Below are 19,110 nucleotides of genomic sequence, written 5' to 3' on the forward strand. Positions count from 1 at the left end.
CCCTCTTTACTACCTCTCACCTCCACCGTCGCATCTACGCTGCAGCTCATAGCTTTCCTTCCTGTCACCCCCTGACATTGCTTTATTACATCAACAAGATGCTCCGTTTCCAGCTCTCGTTCCCTTCTACTCTCTGACCCGAGGAGGAGGCGAGTGTACCTCCTAACAGCCGTGACTGTTTAACTATCACCACCACTGTCCGTCCCCACCCCGCCTCTCCTGATGGGGACCACACATATCACGGCAGTACAAGTTGGGGGGGGGGGGTCACATGGGAGGTGAGGCACATTGGTGGATTCCAGGCCTATGAGCTAGCTCCTCTCCCCACTGGCTTTGGAAGAGTTACGGTGAGGTCACGACCCCCTGGAGGTCTATAAAGTAAGAGAATGGGGAGGCAGTGGAAGGCAGTACCTCGGCCATATGCCTGCCTGCCTGGCTGCTGCACTGCTGGGACCATTACTGCATCCAATCACACCAGACACAGAGCAACAACAGGCCCCAGAATAACCCAAATATCACTTACAGTACAGGCACCCCTAAAGCCCCTGCAATCAACATCCTCTTAATCACCGACTGCACGGCACAATGGAAATTGTGTTGGCCAACCATTAAGGCACCTTAAGGACCTTGTGTTAGTCAAACTAACATACACTGGGAGATATTGGATACCGGTGGAGCACAAACACAGAGCTAATGGTTTCATGGTGGTCAACTGAGAACGAGTGGAAGACAGAAACCAAATGAGAGTAGGAAGAGAAAAAGCAAGAGGGAGAGAAAAGATAGAAGAGACTTAAACAAAACAGGACTGCACTGCCTGTGCCAGAGTCTGTTTATGTGAGGAAAAAAACAAAAAAACACTAATTTCCATGACCTGTCTGTCCTCACAGCGCTATAGGGTGTTCCCTTCATCTCCAATCAGCACCGGACAGAGCAAATAAAATTTTTCAAAGTGTATTTTTAAAGAAATTTAAAGTCTCCATGGACAAAATGAGCTCATTTACCATTTTATATAAAAGTGACAGTGGGTTAAATTACCGGGTGCATGAGAACACTGGTAAATTTTATGAATCATTAGAATTATAATAATTAACTTGAGTACTTTGTTTAACAAAATCATAACACCTTTACAAGCAGACTCCTCAATATTTCATGGATAGGGCAGCAGCAAAACTGTACTCTGTGTCTTTAAGAATAAGTCATATGGGCGGGGTGGGGGGTGGGGGTGGGGGTGCACTTGTTTGGGATCAGAGGCAGCAATCAAAAAAGTGGTAATGGGATTCAGTGTGTTTCTCAAGGGTACTTTAGTATTTGTCTAAATGTGAGGTCAACATGGATAAAGAAATAGTAAGAGACATTGGGAGGTAAGTGAATGACAGGAACAATAAAAACTGAGGAATTCTTGGCTAACCCTGTTTGTTCTTGAAATCAAAATGTAATCTTGCACAACAAAGGCCAGCTCTGACCAAACTAAAGATTCTTGGCTGCAAGTATGAATTTCCCCCTGTTGTTGGGATGCTGTCATGTGCAGTAAGATGCACAACAAGTTGCCTCAGCCTATCTGTCATGGGGCATTATGTCGGGAACAGGAAGGTGTAGACCAGACTTAGCCCTTCTCCCGTAAACTCAGATAAATGTTTGCCTTACAACCTGCAAGGTAAACAAACGGTGTCTGGCTCAAGTTAAGTCCAGAGATGCTTTGTGTTTCTCTGTGGAATGCAAAAGTCCTTCTTTGCTCTGAAGCAGCGAGCCCTCGCTCTGTTTGTTTTGTAGCCATTACAGCCACTTAGCCTGACAGAGCACTTTGTTTCCCTTATCTTCCGAACAGCTAAAACGCATAAGTGTTTTCAGCGTCTGTTCGACCTTGGGTTTAACTCTTATCACTGTGTTTACTCCTGACACAGATCAAAGACGGATTGCTTTCAAGCGAGCGGCCGTAAAAGGGACAGCAAACTTCTGTCTGTGAGTGACTTTATGGTTTCATTCCAACGAGGGAAAAAGACAAAAGGCATATTTCAGCACCAAGGGGGCCACATCTGACAGGTGAGCACAGGAGGAAGACATCCAAACAGAGCTGGAGGAGAGTAATAGCAGCAGATAGTGCTTCTCCAGAGAGGGAGGGAGGGAACGAAGAATATTTGTCTGTTTGAGTGATTTGCCTGGCGTGGATCAAAATCAAAGAAGCAAAGCTTTGCTGCAGCTGCTTGCTGCTATGGTAACTGGTCAGCAGGTTGCCGAGGTGTGATCATTAACAGGAAAGGATGACTCCACCCCCCCCCCCAAAAAAAAAGTCAACATAACGTTGTGCTTGTAGGAGCAGGGAGGGAGTAATAAAGGAAGCTGGTTATCAGGACGGAGATAAACCTTTTGAGCTACACGGTCACAGACGGTGCTGTTTCACCATCCAGGTAGAAAAGCCTCCGAAAAGTTTGATTCCCTTTCTAAACAATGCCATCTGGGCTGCATTGCAGTCAACAGCAAGAGCTAAAACTGAGGTTGTCCCTTCTGGTTTTGTTTTGGCTGCAGTGTTAAAACTAAAATCAAATCTCAGTCTGCAGTTCGAACCAAAAAGAAAAAAAAAAAATCCCAACACTGGCTCTATTCTTTTCCTAAAGCAGAGACAGTTTATTAAACCTCATCTGACTGACTTGTTTTGCTCTTGGTCACCAGCAACAAATTGTATCTGAAAGCGCCTTACTTCATAAAGTTATTCCATAACAGTTGAACTCAAAAAACATGCAGTCTCGTTCTTTGGAAATGACCACACATTACTGAGGGGATATTTTTTTCCACAGCCATGACAGATAAAAGGGAATGTACAGAAAATCTGTTTCTACGGCCTTTGAAAGTAGAGGTTGTCAATGCCTCCATGCAATGAAATATATGTTCATCTATATGGTGAAGTACATGTGCGTAATGGTGTGTTACTTGTATTATCAATTAACTGTTAAAACTTTCAGTCCTTTCATTAGAAACTTAATAATGACAAGAGCGTGTACCGATTGTAAGGATCATGTAGCTTCAACAAGGAAGGGAAATATTATCGTTTAAACTGCAAACAATAATGTTTGATGATTTGGGTCTACAGAGAAAGTTACTTTGTGGATCTTGAGTTGAGTTTTAAATGCCATTTGTGTGTGAACAAGCAGGAGACAGGATGTGTGTATGCACCCACGTCTTTTCACTTGGAAAACTTGTTTAATGGGACCTTACAAAGCTGCCTGATAGAAAGGCATCAACAGGTGGCAGAGAGGAACACTGAAGACAGGCACAAAAGTGAAACAATAATGCTGCCAGGAGAGTCTTGAAAACCTAAAGAACGAGTGCAGACATGGGAACTGAGAGGGAAAAAAAAAAAGAAGATAAACAGATAGACAGATAGATAGAGTGAAGGATCGAGCCAGCTGAAGCACAGAGGGACTGATTCACAGGCGTGGTGAACGGTTGGCATGCTAATCAAGCCTGTATGTGGTTGCAGGCAGGGTGAGAAGCGGGTGCATGAAGGGGCTTCACAGGCAGTCATTTGCCAGCATTCAGCTCCCATCAATATCAGGACCGATTAATGAGGGACTAGAGGGGAGAGCAGGGAGAGGGCAGAGAGGACTGGAGCGGGGGGGGGGCAATGGCCAGGTGTCGGAGGAGGCACAGAATGGGAATAAAGAGGGCGCGGGCAGTGATCCGCGAGGAATTCCAGCGGAGCGGCAACAAGAGTGGTGGGGGGTGGCTGCTAGTTGTGCACTGCAAAAAATGGTCATTAAAAAGCTGCACTTGGTTCAACTTTATTTATTCATTTTTTAACTCTCAACTCTCAACTTATCAGCTCAAACCATAAAATAACGCCGCAGCACAAAAAAAGCGCACCGAGCCATGATTGAGAAAACAGAGCGTCGACTTCCTTGAATAAGATGTCGTGTTATGCATCTTCCATCTTCTTAACAGCGGTGACGGAGCAGTCGTTTGGTAAAAGCGATCGCAGACTGGCTGGGTTGGCAAAAGTACTGTACTATGACATCATGTTACATGATATCTGGGGATTGAAGTTGAAAATTTGGAAGACCATGAACCTTTGAAATTGCCAGGTGCAGTTTTAACAAGTCAATCAATCAAGTCATATCTTTGCGGACCACAACGCTAAAAAGAAAATGTAAATCTTTAAGCATATTTTAGTGCTGAGTTAAAGTATTTTTACTTGTTTCTGTTGTGTCTTTGCGTTTTTATCAACAATGTTATCAAATCAAATAATACTTTCGGCAGAATAATATGCTTCTTCCAGGAAAATGTAATTCAAGCAAATGTTCTCGGAAAAACAAAGACTATAGGATGACGTGACTTATTAAGTATTTTTTTTGGGTGGAAGATAGAAAGGCATAAGGAAGATAAAAGAAGGGGAAGTAAGGCTTAATGTGTATGTGTGTGTGTGTGTCTGTGTGAGGCCCTTTAATGTTTTGGGAGAGAGGTTTAAAGGCTAAAATCGTGTTTCGACCTTGAATAGCGCTCCTCCCCCGGAGGAAAAGGTCCCCGTATGGATGACAAAGGGTCGTGTTCTTTTAGGCATCTGCAAGGCCGAGGTTGTGTTTTATTGTCGGTCACGCCTGTTGTGCCTGTGGGTGGCCGCGCATGGAAGTGTGCACCCTGAGTTATGGGTGGAGTGTGTATATGTGTTTACACATATAGGTGTATGCATGAGCGTGTGTGTGTGTGTGTGTGTGTGTGCGCACGTGTGTAGGTTCAGTGCATGTGTTGAGTTGATGTGTGCGTGTGTGTGTGCCTGACTAGACTTGTATGTGTGTTGGCACAACAGTTAGGCATTAGCACAAAGTGGTTTAGCATGTGTGTGTGTGTGTGAGAGAGAGAGAGAGAACTGTGGGCCAAGGAGAGCAGGGATTTTGGGGGGGACCACAAGGAGAGGGGGTGGGGGGTGGGGGCAGCCACAGAGTCCCCTTCCCTTCGCTCATGACTCGCCAGGTCATGTGACCACTGGTTCTCACAGGGGCACTGGGCATTCGGAAACAAGAGGGCAGCATGTTAGGGCCGCATGCCTGTTTCATTGTTTGTGTGCGGGGTGCCTCTCTGCTGAATGCAGGCAAATCAATCCTGAAACATCAGCATCAACACACAAGCACAAACTGGACTGGACAGAGGCAGCACTGTGCCAGCTTGTCTCTGGGAACTGACTAAACAGCAGCGGAGAGTATTTCCTCCTCATTTATCTGTCTGTATGCCTCCTGTGTCTGTGGCTCTTCATTTGTCTCTATCTGTTGTCTGTTTCTCATGGCAGACAGAGAAAGGAAAGTATGTCTCCCTCTGTCTCTCTTTGTCTTTCTCAACACTTCTGCTTTTGCTCAGAGCAGGTTGTAAATACAACAACGACTAGAGGTACTATATTGTAAGAATGCCGAACGGGGGCGTAGGAACACAAAGTGCTAATTTGATATCCTACAGTTATGTCTCTGGTCTGATGCCCGGCGTTTGCATTCCTTCCCTGACAAAGTGCGGGAAAGCAAGAGAGCAGTATATCAAGACATGCAGTATTGCCCAGGGTAGCATAAAAACTTTGTGATATGTTATTAAAGGTAAATGTTAACCAAGCAGACAGACTGGGAAAACACTGTGATTTAAAAGACACCAGCCGGGAGAGCAGTTGGGGAAGAGAGGCGTCCACTCTTAGAGAGTGACAGTTCTTGAACCAGTGGATGAGTGCATTGCTCTACAGGGCAATGGGGTGATGGCTGTTAAGGAATAATGTCACTCATTTTCAAAGCCACACAGCCATCAGGGAACCAAACTAGAGATATACCAATTGCAAGACCACGTCTCTGACCAAACTGGCATACCGAATGCAGCATGTATTCTGCGGCTTTCACTATGTATAAGAATCCACGGAATAATTTGAAACCTTTGCTATTGGGACACACTCAACCAGCCAAACCAACGACAGCAAAGTCTTTCATATTTTCAAATACCACAAGTTAAAGATGTCTTAGACCCGTCTAGATTGGCCTTGCGAGTCCCCGACGCTGGCTTCCGAAATTCTCCGGAGAGAGTTGCCAGGTTGTGTTGGTGGTTATCGCAAGGTCAGCTTCAACCATCAGCTAAATTAAACAAAATAAATAGGGGGATTCTGGCACAACTCTTTTGGAAATAAATGCCTCCGCAGCTGTGAGAAAACCACAAGACACAAAGGTCGCCTTGATTTCCAGACAGCTCAGTGATTCCCAAGGGTGGGGACTGGGCCTGGTGAGGACAGTGTTGGGGAAGGGTGGGAGCGAAGGGACGGACCGACTGTGCGTCTCTGACAAGTCCTGTTCGGCACCGGGCGCCTCTCTCTCCCCGGTGACCCGGGAGAGTGTTAGGGCCTTCGCTGAATAACCAACCCCATCCGCCACATTCAGACGAGGGCTAAAAGGTTAATTGAACCTCTGTGCTGCGCCTTCCTCTGTGTAATTTACTGTGATTAATGCATGGAGGTTACTGTCAGACTCATTTACTAATTGTCCAAAGCAGTACGTAATTAACCACATCTGCAAAAATGTGTCTGGGACTGTACAGGCACGGCAGAACACTAGGGCTGTGTCCGGGCAGCCATGTGTCTCTCGGTCAGAATACAGCTATTTCAAAACATCAGCTCTCTTGTTACAAAGTCAGACTGACTGAAAAGACTAATGCACTACAATTGTTGATGAGCTCCTCTGTAAAAGAAATCTGTCATGGCTTATTTAATTCTTTGGAAGTGCTTTAATTTTTTTTTTTTTTTTTTGAGAACAAATGCTTTCCCTCCAGCAACAAGAATCTGGGTTGTTCAGTGTGAGGAAGACTTCAGAGAATTAACACCTCGTCACTCAGAGGGCCCCTTCACAGAAGTTCCCTCCTAAAAACTACTGCCTGGTCTGACATGCAAAACTTTTCATCAAGAGAAAAACTGAAGTCAGAGAGATCACAGTGTTCTCTCTTATAACGCGTTCCTGACTAACAATGTGATATCCTGGGTAAACTTGTCAAACTCAGCCCGTCTGGCTCTGTTCCTTGTGTCAATTATTTCTGGAGATCCTTTTAGCCAAACTGTCAGACAGCTATTGTATGCAAAGCAAGCAGCTCTCTAAAGTGAGAGTGCCATGTAGGTAGCTAAAGCTCTGCTTATGTTATCTTTCTTTTGCAATGGTGTCAGTTATTTGAGTGCTTGAAAAGTTACAGGGAACATTTTCTCTCTTTTTTTTTTTGCAATTCTTTGCTTGAGATAGCTGCAAATAAATACCAGAAATTACACATATAATGTCATAGTCTATAAGCTGCAGCTCTTGAGGGGCTTAAAATTTAATGGAGCCGTCTTTTTTTGATGATATGGATGGCCAAATTCCCCTGACGACGTGCTGCCACAGCTTATCTCTGAGAGGGAGTGTGCGTGCGCATTAATTTTCCTGTGTGTTCTCTCTGCTGGGGTGTGCGCCTGCATACGTTGAACACATTCTGCCAGCCCAGTGCTGTGACCTTGTGTCCCCACTGTGTGTGACTGTGTGTGTACTCAGCGCTCAGGGTGCCTGGCCTATTCTCTTGCTCTTTCTTGATAATGGGTGTATATACATTTTAATCTTGGATTACTTGTCCGACTCAGAGGAGGGCTTTCTGTCAGCCTGGTGCATGCAGATAGCCATTACAATGCCCCGACGCTGAGTAACAAAAACATTACTGTATGCTTTCTCCCGTTTTAGCACTGCTGACTTAAGGCATCACCAAACACAAAACCATGAGTACAGAACTAACACAAATCTGAGGAACGTATCAGATTTATTCCTTCCTTCCTGAGAGGGTAAAGAAAATATCCTTTTTAACCTAATTCTAAGTTGTTCCTTTGAATAGTGAAGGACAATGCAGGTTCTCCCTCAAACCCTCCAATCCAAACTTTTGATGAATACACAAACTGACAATGATTACATTTACATCAATTAAAACCCAATTTCACCCTTAAGCTTTAATAAGATTTCCAATGTCATGTTTAAACAACAGTCTATATTTTCTAAGGGCATCATTTAGAACTAATTACAGCAAAGTCAAACTTGCCTGCCATTAATTGTTATTTATGAGGGTGAATTAATTTCCAGAAAGTTGTGGGCTACTTTGAAATGTACACTGACCTTGGCAGCAGGACGCTACACAGTAATGCATTCACACCTTTGGCAGATTTTATGCAAACGAACCGCAAACTGAATATTTGATCAGGTTTTTCCTCACCAAGGTCGTATGGTTGGAGGTTTTTCCTGTGACTCCTTTATTCTGTATTCTTTGTAGATGTTCCTATTATACAGTACGACCAGTCAAGACTGAGTCTATGCAACTATATGGCCAAAGGTATCATATAAGATTTTAAAATGCTCAGTAACCTGACAAAGTCTTAAAATTCAGGGCTGTTTTCCATGGTCGTGGTTGTCACTGACATCCTGCCTGCTTGATTGAAAGTGCAAATGTGGTCATCTCCTGGGGGAGCACACAGGGGAATGAGGGATTGTGGGTTGTAATTAATTTACTGCAAGATTACACTGGATAATGCCCGTATCATTACAAAATTAGGTTGACAGTGGTCTTGGTGTAGATAGTGTCGGGCACATGTCAATACACACAAGAATGCGCATTTGTGTGTTTGTATGTTTGTGGAGGCTATTATGGCCCTTGAGACATCCCTAAGTGGGAAATGGTGTTTAATTATACACAGGCAGATGTACACACGGGCAAATAGCCTGCATAACTCACTGAAACAAAACAGCTTGAGCCTGATGCTGGAGATTTGATCGAATGTGTGCGAGTCTTGTGTTTAAAATGAGAAATGGACAATTTAGGAGGCTCCGCTCCACCAGCATCAAAATAAAGCTCATTAAGGTTGTTATGGCAAAGGATTACAGTACATTGCCCAACGATTATAATCTTTGTATCCCGCCCTTGTAACGTGGAAAACTGCACAAATATCTTGGTGTTTGCATCCCTGTCCGGACAATGGAGGCTCAAGAAATGATAGTCATTTTGGATAAAAAGAAGATGATTGAAGACCTAGAAAAACATCAAAAACTTGCATAACAAGTAGTGCAATGTCTAATTATAGATTAGCAACTGAAAGATTATTATATTAGATTAGATTATTGCTGAAACATTATTGTATAAACCATGTAATGAAATCCTCTCATGCAGCTTTGACGCTTTAACCACTGAACTTAACCACATATCTGTGGATGGATCTTGGCAATTAAATATTTTGTATTTATCTTCTCTGAATTAAAAAAATCCATTTGTTGTAACTACTGAAAGTTTGCAGCTGAGCATGGAAAGAATAACCAGGCTCTGTATCATTATGGCAGTTTTAACTGTTTCTTCCTTTTTAGGTACAATGAAGCGGAAACAGGATTCATCCTTCATGAAAATTTGCACATTGCTTGGTCTGCAGCGTCACAGCCTGTCCCTGCTGCTCTAACATGGACAAAATGTTTTCAAGAGGAGCCCTCCGGAAAACTTGAAAGCATCCCTGCATTCTGTCCTTTCTCTCACTCCTTCCCTCTCCCCTCTTTTGATTTGCAATAGCACAAAGGCAGTCAAAATGCAAAAATGCTTGACCATTCCACAGGCGTCCTCCCTCTGCATAAACTTCTCGGTTGCCCCTTTGTCCGATTAATACCTTCATGTCTTTCAGGCTCGCCTCCATCCCCCCAACACACCCCCAGCCCCAACCCCACATCGCCATCCCAGACAAGCCTTAGTCCTCATTATACACAGCTTCCACTCTAGTTCCCAAGATTAGGCAAATGAGCTCCCAAGCGCAGTCTATAGACAGCACCGGACCCCACTCCCTTTTCAAAATCAATCCTGACATTCACCAAAAAATAAGACGCAGTTTTTAAGCACTATTTTACTTTCTAATACAAGCTAAAATTTTAGTTTGACAGGATATGAGCTGTAATGATGGCAAGTGGTTATGAAAATATTGTTGGTTTTTTTCTTTTACATTTCAGATTCACAATGATTCATTCAGAATGAGCATTCCTATCAATAACAATAGCGCATTCTTGAGCAGTGGGGCAAATCTCTTCACAGAGCTCCAAATGAACCCTCTTGAACAAAACACATCACATTCAATGCAAACATAATTCACCATCAATTGAATCACTTCCTGTCACTTAAAAAAAAAAAAAAGTAGCATGCAGTAATACATTACTGCTCACTTATTCCTCAATGAACTCCAGCACTTACTGTAGGAAAAAAAACAGTAGTTTGGAAGAAGATTACACACAGAGACAGGAAAGGTTTTTTTCCCCCCACTGTTGACCTATTAACAATTTCATGCTATGAAAAAGGCTGTACTTAAAGTGAGTGTAGCTCATGCATAAAATTGTCTGAAACATTAGAGTAACTAAATTACCATGGGTCATAATAAAGTGGGCACTTGGATCCAGTTTTAGTGGCCCTTCTTTGAGGAGTGTATTCTCTTTTCCTGCCAATGTATACCCATACAATCAATGCAAATGTAGGTTTTTTTTAACCCTATCATGATATATTTTATAATACCAATAGAACACTGTAAAAAATAAATAAATAAATAAATAAAAAATTCTAACTGAACTAACCATATTGTAAATTGTGAGTTCATTTACTGTGGTGTAGGTTGTAAGCATACCATTTTCAATTTACTTCCTGAGCACAATAAATACATTTGCCAGGAAAAGTACAATCTTTCCTTATCAAATAATGAAATCTCATATTCGGGAGTCCCATATCCCAGCTTGGACTATATCCCAGCTATGTGTATTTTTCCATCAAACATCTACACAACACAGTTACAGGAGGACACAGTACGGTATTGAGCCTCAGAGTGATGTGAAGCTAATAATAGCGTCCCACCTCCTGCAGCTCTCTGGGTCACCCAACCGTCTTAACCTTCTTTCACCTTTCATTCCCACCGGTCATGACAAGAGGAACTGGGGTCAGCTGAGGAAAAGGTTAATGGTCAGAACCCAAACCAGTGTATGCCACGTCATCCGATTTGATTCAAATTCATTGGGGCTCACCTTTCAATTTGAAATCTATGAACAAGTTAAAACTGATTTAATAAGCGTCGACCACTTTTATTTTTGCAAGTGTGTTTCTGTCTTGTGGGATGAGAGGTTGCTACTTGCCTCCAGAGCTGTATTGTTCACATTAGTGCTGAACACTGCCTGTCATTCATTTCAAATGACTAGTTATGTTGGTTTTATGAAAGAAAAAAAAAAAAGCCTGACCACAATGTCCATAAAAGCAGCATATTTTATAAGTCATGTCAGACTCCTTCTTTTGGAGATTATCAAATCATAAATGCATTCAAACGCTTTCCTTCATTGAAGATTGAAGAGTACGCATACATTTTTCCATTGCATTTCCTTCCACAGCATTACAGTTAACATTTACACTTGAATGCATGTATCGACTTTCTAAGTGTATCATCATAGTTTAGCAGACAAAACTACAATTTGATGAATTTACAAGACTTGACTTTTGGTATTTACGAACCCATTCAGAATCAAGGTTGAGTTTTTCTCCTATTCATACACATAATTGGACATGGAAATTTTGCCTCTGACTGGATACAAAGAAGAACTTAGAAAGAATTAGAATTATGTCCTTCATCCTTCTACATTCAGTCCCACAGGAAACACTGGCCATCTGATCAAATAAGTTTTCACTGCCAATGACTTAGATCTAAAGGACAAGACAATAGATCACTAACTGACAGCTATGCACTCGAGAATGTCAAAGTCAGCAGTAAACGCCTAAAAACACAGTGCTGAAGTTGATAAAACAACTCTCTCCATCTTCTTGGCATTAACGTTGATGCATATTCCCTCTCTCTCTCCTACACACCAGGAGGACCACAGAGAATTGTTGTTAACCCAGACAGTACTCGCTTCTTGACACTTGCTCCCAATTTATAATGCTTGTGTGAGCTAATCTGTAGAAAAAGGGGGAAAAAACTCAGTGTAATGGCAACATGAACATTACTTTTCTAGAGGCGTACACAAAGGAGAAATGCTTGGGAAAGTAAGGATGGGATGTGTGCAAGTTGTCCAATAAATCCCTAGCTCTAGCTGCATTTGTTTGGTTTATGTTTGTCTGGTTTCATCCTTGTGGACTAAGACGTGACATATAGTTGGCAGGTAAATCTTTACTAAAATCCGCTTCACTACTGCTTAATGCAGGAAGATATTGCAGCCCTTTCAAACTTGGAGAGAAGTGTGAATCCTAAGCAGGCAGCCAAGATAATAACAATTCATCATACATAGCTATTGGTCCGATCTGAGCTGGATGACGGCCAAAACAGCACTTTCAAGAGAGAAAAGACACCTTTGCCTTTTAAAGCAGCCATAAATCCCATTGATTGGAGTTAAATGCTTTCATTCTGTGGATACTGGCTATTACACCAAGCAGCGTGTAAAAGAGGGGGAGAGATCATTCAGAAACAGCAAGGTACTCAACTAATGTTCATTTTAGATGAAGTCAATATTAGACCAAATGTGTAGAACAGTACTGCAGGTCAGATGTTTTAGAAACCTCTGGAAACATGACTGTGCATATTTTCAATGGGCCGCAGGTATCTTGGGGAAACTGATGGTCAAAACCAAGCCTCAAACATGTTGTCACCTTTGCTCTCGCTGGTCAAACTTGTGGTACGGTTAGTCCAATCTACTCGCTGTGTATTTGACATGTACTGTAGGGAGACACTAATCCTTGCAAAGTACACCTTGCATCATATTTACAGTGAGAGAAAGCAAATGTCAGCATGTTGCACCATCAGCACCATCCCTGTCCTTATATCTGCACCCTGCACAGTCTTAGAGGAAGAACAAAGAAAGAGACGGAGCAAGTTGCAACCAGGGTTCTTTTACGGGAGGGAAACAGTATTTCTTGGCTGGACCACTGAGGCTATTTTTAGCATGGGCTCATTGCAAGGACTCCACCACAGCTTTAACCTGAAATATGTCTTTTTTGCAAAACCTTGACACAGAGACTCATCAAATCCTTGATTGCAATGGCATTACTGTCAGAAAACGCTGCCAGTCATTAAGCTAACAGACATGACATGTGGTACATAAGCTCTAAGCCCATCTATCGGGTCTGAATGAAGATAATAATTAACTTACCACTACCATCAAACTTTTAATTAGAATCACTTTAATTGTTAAGAGCAGAGAATGTGCAGGGATATTGCGACACAGATCCCAAGACATACCACCAGCTCCATACTACCCCCTCCTCAGGTCACTGAGAAGAGAGGGAGACAATATAGACGCTACTAGTCACTACTGTATCGACAAACATTGTGTTCAAATGGCCCAAGAAGCACTGCTGCCTGGCATTGATTGATGCTTCCATCAATGTGCTACCTCAACACACTTTAGAAAATGTACCTTTAGTTCAAGCTGAATTGGAACGAATTCAAAACCTGGAAGTTCTCTGGGGTGTAGGTTGTCGTACCCATAGGCAGCCTGTTTATCGAGTGTGCCATTGAGCCGGATCAGCAACAACATGCTCTGAATAATACCTATTTATTTGCTGGTTCGCCTGTAACGTTTGTTTACCAATCACACTTGAGTGGGGTCAGAGCTCTGCTTCCCACAGGTCTCTCTCTGGGTCTTTATTTCGCAATAAAGACACAAAATGAAATCAAGGACCTTGAATTTATCAATTGCTTAAACCAGGGTGAATGAGCAATTATTCTATAAAAGCATGATTGCCTTCAATTGTTAAATGGATAACACAGCAATCCACATTCATTTCAGTCAGTCGATTTATGGCTGAATAAAAGGAGTGTTTTAGTAGAGTTGTGCTAGGAAGGGGGTATAATCAACAGTGCTACAGTGTGGAAGTAATCTCCACTGACATTTTATTTTGTTAGCATGTATTTGATTTTAACTGCTATTCAGTACATATATGAAATTGTCTCATCTGTTACACAACGAGATCTTTGCATTTATGGTCAAGTAACACAAATTTTGCAGAAGTATGACATTAACAAGACGTCCCTGACCTGATCGTTCACCTTTTGGAAAACAGGTTGGTTTGCCTCGCTTGAAGAGCTGCGTCGTAGATAATGAGATGGTCGGTCGACTGTTTTCTTAGCTAGATAGCTGAATTGCTGTTTAGCTGGCTGAATGACTTGTTGATTAGCTGTCTGGGACAACAACAGTCTCAACAGAGCAGCCACTACAGATGATCTCGCCCATCCCGGAACAGCATGAAAGTCGGCACAAAGCCACCAGCTCTTACTAGAAAAAAAAAAGAAAATGCTGGGCCCCCTCTATGGATACTGTGGCTTACAGACTCAAATCTCTGCAGTAATCTGTACGTTTCATTCAGAGAATCATAAACATGTCAGTCTAAGTGTGCATATCTGTTCCAAGAAGTGCATGATGTGAGGCAATGATTAAGCAGAGCCGGCCAAATCCCCCGCCGAGCTTCTTGTAGCTGACATGAAAGCAGCTCTGCACTGGAAAACAAGGGCAGAGTTCCTTATGTTAAGCCAGGCAGACGTGTCACTTACTGTATTAAAAAAAAAAAAAAGAAGAACAAAAGGAAAAGAGAACAAAGAAAAGAGGAAAAATTATGGCGCTATATCTTCCCTTGTGGTTTCTGTGCTATTGCCGAGGGATATTACAACCCTCTGAATGCTAATATACCCCTTTTGTCTTTCTCTCCTGCCATCTATCTATCTATCTATCTATCTATCTATCTATCTATCTATCTATCCATCCATCCAGTGTGGAGCAGAAAAAAGTGGAGCAATTAAAAAACAAACCTTGCAAATAGTCTTACAGGCCAGATCCTCCTCAAGGGCTCAACAATGAAGCTACCCTCACAGTCCCTTGTTGCCCCTCTGGCCTAGCATGTAGCTACCCAACACACTTACTTTACTAAGGCAAATAAAAATGCAAAGCACCACTACTTGAATATTCTCCACTGAGGGTGCTGAATGTTTTAAACTTGCTCAGCTGTGTAATACATGTAGATAATCCGCTTACGTCTCCAAACTAATTGTAGGGAGAAGGAGATGATGTGCTGATCATGACAAAGTGTGATGAACCTACATATAAGCAATGCACACCCACATCTGCTTCTAGTGTCCAAAAATGATCTGTGGCCTCACCCAGCTGAGCCCATCATCTCCTTGATGCTGGCCGCCATTAGGTAATAAAGGAAGCACACGCCTAACGACAGAAAATTACATGCTGACTCCTGAATTCTTAATGAGGAGATTAGGTATGATTTTCCTCGCTACAGTTCTTGTACCAAACTTCATCATGTCTGTATAATGTATTGCTCTGACTCCATCCTGCCAAGCCTGGCTTCAATAATCAGCACATTAAAAACTGCTGCTGACAAGGAAAAGGCAGTTGGTTACAGTCAATTCTGGATCTTGCAGTCCAACAAAAATATGTGATTATTGTTTGCAGTAAGTCTCTCAGCAATTCCAGACCTGAGTCAAGTACATGCAATCTGCTTGAGTCTACTGGCCAGGGAGCTAAAAGGAACTAATGACTCATGTTCTACTGATAGATCTGCTCCCTGTGTGTTTTAAGGAGGACAAGGGAGGGCTTTAAGAGTTAACCCTTCACTATCACCAGATAGATCCGACCAAGATGGAGGACAACAGGGAGCGTGTCACGGCAGGTTAATTCACTCAGGGAACAAGCGTGTTTACCAGCCCGGTTATCTACATACTGAAGCATATGCTGCTCTCACGAGCGAGAGATCCTCTGTGCAGATGGTCTTCTTCGAAAATCACATCCGACTCTTACTCAGCCGTGTAAACTCCGGTTGGCATTGTCTAAGGGGCTGTAAAGCCACACATAAGTAGGGGACAGAAATTAGCACCAGCATCACTACGATTTGCATTGACTGAATTAAAAAAAAAAAAAATCAAAAAGGATCACCAAGAGAGACTAACATTAAAGTCTAGGGTAATTTTATGCAGGGTTAATATATAGAATGATAAAATGAAATAATTTTCTAATTATATTTTCATTTTATTTGTACTTTAAGAATAATTATCATTGAACTAAATAATTGCCCAGCCCTGTTTCTCACCTTCTGATTTGAATAGCAGAAACCAGCCCACTGCAAAATGAATAATCAACATGGAATGTGATTGGTATATAATTCAGTAAAAAACATTATACCAGGGAGGGATAAACATGGGGAGATGGTGACAACAGGAACTTCAACTGAATCAGTCCATCAGTATAAAGGAGATGAAAAATGAGGCAGTGGAAGATGGAAAAAAAAAATACTAGATGATGGGGGTGCTATTTTCTGTCTGAATGTTGATCACAACATGTGAGTCTGGCTGTATGTTGAATACCGTGAATGGCAAAAAGTCACATCCTTTATTGCACTTCCTCTTGAGTGATAACAGCCTGGCTGACACCAGGAAAATAATGTCAAAGAAAAAATACAAAATAACCTTGGCTGCAACAGAATTAGATTGACTGTTTGCTGTGAGTGATTTGATTTCAACAGATAAACATGAAGTCGGTTTTAATGCATGTGCATGGACAAATCCTCTGTATATTGCTCTGAGAATTTAAAAGATAATTATTCAAATTGAAAGTAGCAGAAAAAAGAAAAGCTGATAATTCAAACAGGGATCTTCTACTGTATGTAGCTGAGATTGTATGAATGAACTCTCACTGACTATTCATCCACTTCGCAAGAGGCTTTTTGGCTGAATCAAACAGCCGCTATAAGAAGTCTGCCAAAGGCCCGGCTCTCATTTGAAACTGATTATAGAGCGAAAAAAGCCTGTTATCTTTAAGTGTTCTCGAGAAACGAGAGCTCATATCCTCTGCAGCACTGTCTGAGAGCTGGACGCTGAGGTTAAAACACTGTCTAGCCAGAGTGTTAAGAGTTTTAATTGCAACTGGGTGATTAGGGCTCAATGCAAAACTTGATTAATGTCATCTACACTCTTTTTAGTGTTTAATCATCATTTGCTTTTCCCACCTACTGTGTATGTTGTCTGAAAAAAGATTCGACATTTTAGAGAGGGGTGCTTCAAGGGCATTGACAACTATCAATTTCCCTGAATTTTACAGAGTCTACATAAAGTGTTCTCTATCTCAAAAAGGCACCTGGTGGCGTTTTTAACACGCAGCATGTAACTACAGTTATTTTGCATCACACTTTACAAGAGTTGCGGTTGTCTTGTGTAAATTAACTTTATTATTCTCTCTTCTACCACAACAAAATTGACTTAAATCTTAAAATTACATTCCACAGAAATGTATCTCAGGTAGCTCTCTTTCAAGTCCACTTGTTGCATATTTAGCCATGATCGCAAAGAGCAAATTCCCCAATGGACCTCCATGACGGCGCCAACCATGGTGGAAATATGTGATGCAGCTGCAAAGGCTCGATATAATGGATGTCTGTTCACCAAACCCAACAACACTTTGCGTCTGACACAACCTTGCACCTTCTCCAGACTACATCCCAAAGGAGCAATTCACTGTGTCAGAGATGTTGAGTACCTCCACCACCCACACACCCACTCTCTCTACAGCTTCCCAGCCTCTCCCACATTCACACTGCTGAACTCAAACAAGTTAGTGAAAAACACATTACTAGAAAAACCCGTTGGGTTAAATGAACAAGGATTGCTTTTCTTTCCTAGTTCCATTGAGATGCCCTTGAGCAAGAAACAGATCCCCTACTGCTCCAGAGAAGCGGCACAACTCCATCAGTGCAAGTTCCTAGTAAAAGAGCTTGAAATGCCTCAGTGTTTGCACAGTACATAAAGTCTTCACATCACGTATGATTTTGGTTGGAGCTGAGAGCTGAGCAGGGATCTGGGCTGTGGCTGCAGTGGGAGGAACAGAGATAGAGCTGAGGAGGAAGGTCGGGACAACACTGGGACTAAAGCCAGGCAGAGAGGAATGGGGCTTGGGAGGGATGTGGTTAGGACAGAGCTGAGGCCAACTAAGGCTGAGGAAACAGCAAAAAATGAATATTCTTAAGTTATTTATCTATATCTTTAGCACTTTTTTAGTGAAAACACATGCGATAATTGCTTTTTCAGTGTAGTTTCCAACTCAGATTCACTCCTTTTGGGAATTTCCCCTGAAAAATACAGAAGAAAAAAATGAAGAGCCCATTTATTTAATACCCCTAGATTACAGAAACTATAAATAAGGCTTTAATGGAAGATAATTAAATTATGTCAGAGCTGATTTGTCAAGAGGAACACTTAATTTTTAAGACAAAATGTCTAACTACAATGGACATTTTTGCCTGGATAGAAAGTTGCCTTGAGAGAGACGAAAACTGACAAAGAAGTTTTGTGCTGAGGAGCTTCTTAAGGAGAAAGATAAAAGAAAGACAGACAGCTGCAGCCTATAGTGAGAGCTCCATAAAAAATCCACATCTGTGGCAAAAGAGTCAAGTGTGACATTATTCATCAAGTAATGTTTGCATCTTTAGAAGTCCCCTGGCTCGGCCAATAAGGTGTCTTTAGATATCAGATTCAGTTCAATGATAAAGAGCTTCTCCACGTGGTATGTCGGGTTGAATGACGGTTTCAGACAGCCCATTAACCACTTCAATTAGACCTGCTGGTTCTCACCTCCTCCTCACTCCATGTGAAACGGACTTGACCCTTCCTCTGTGCAGCTGTACACGGCGTCTGACACACGCTCAAGTGAGGAAAAAAAACAAAAAAAAGCCGCACCATTCACCGCACACATCTGGTGCTGCCTGCCTGACGCCTTGAAAAAAAAAAAACAAAAAAAAAACCCAGCACATATGTTTCTTTATGGCCACAAGCACAATCATGTCTCTCCTGACAACCTAGCAAAAGGCTCTTAAATCATTTGGCACTGGTGAAGTCCTAATCCAGAGACAGAGTGACAGGTAATGTATTTCAACGAAGTGGTCCGTTTCCATTCAGGCTCTTAGGCTGTTAATGTTTCACATTAGCACGGGGATGACAGGTGGCGGATGGTCAGAGAAAAATAGTGAGGGTGAAGCAGTTTCTACGGAACCACCCTGCAGCAGGACAAAGGAGGTAAAGATGGCAGCAAATGTGGTGTTTTGAAATGGGGAATGCAAGGC

General features: G+C 42.2%; 1 protein-coding gene and 1 long non-coding RNA gene across 2 annotated transcripts in view; one reads left to right on the forward strand and one right to left on the reverse strand.

Annotated features, from left to right (window-relative positions):
- ephb2 (EPH receptor B2) overlaps window positions 1-19,110 on the reverse strand; it is a 150,515-nt gene that overhangs the window by 116,784 nt on the left and 14,621 nt on the right. The gene's annotated exons all lie outside the window — the stretch shown is intronic.
- Window positions 1,258-10,167, forward strand: LOC111233536. Its single transcript, XR_002665617.1, has 3 exons — window positions 1,258-1,361; window positions 1,902-2,040; window positions 9,363-10,167. It is a non-coding gene; the product is annotated as an uncharacterized LOC111233536 (long non-coding RNA).

The sequence above is a fragment of the Seriola dumerili genome, unplaced genomic scaffold (genome assembly GCF_002260705.1).
Source record: "Seriola dumerili isolate Sdu_G_001 unplaced genomic scaffold, Sdu_1.0 BDQW01000409.1, whole genome shotgun sequence".
Taxonomy (NCBI): domain Eukaryota; kingdom Metazoa; phylum Chordata; class Actinopteri; order Carangiformes; family Carangidae; genus Seriola; species Seriola dumerili.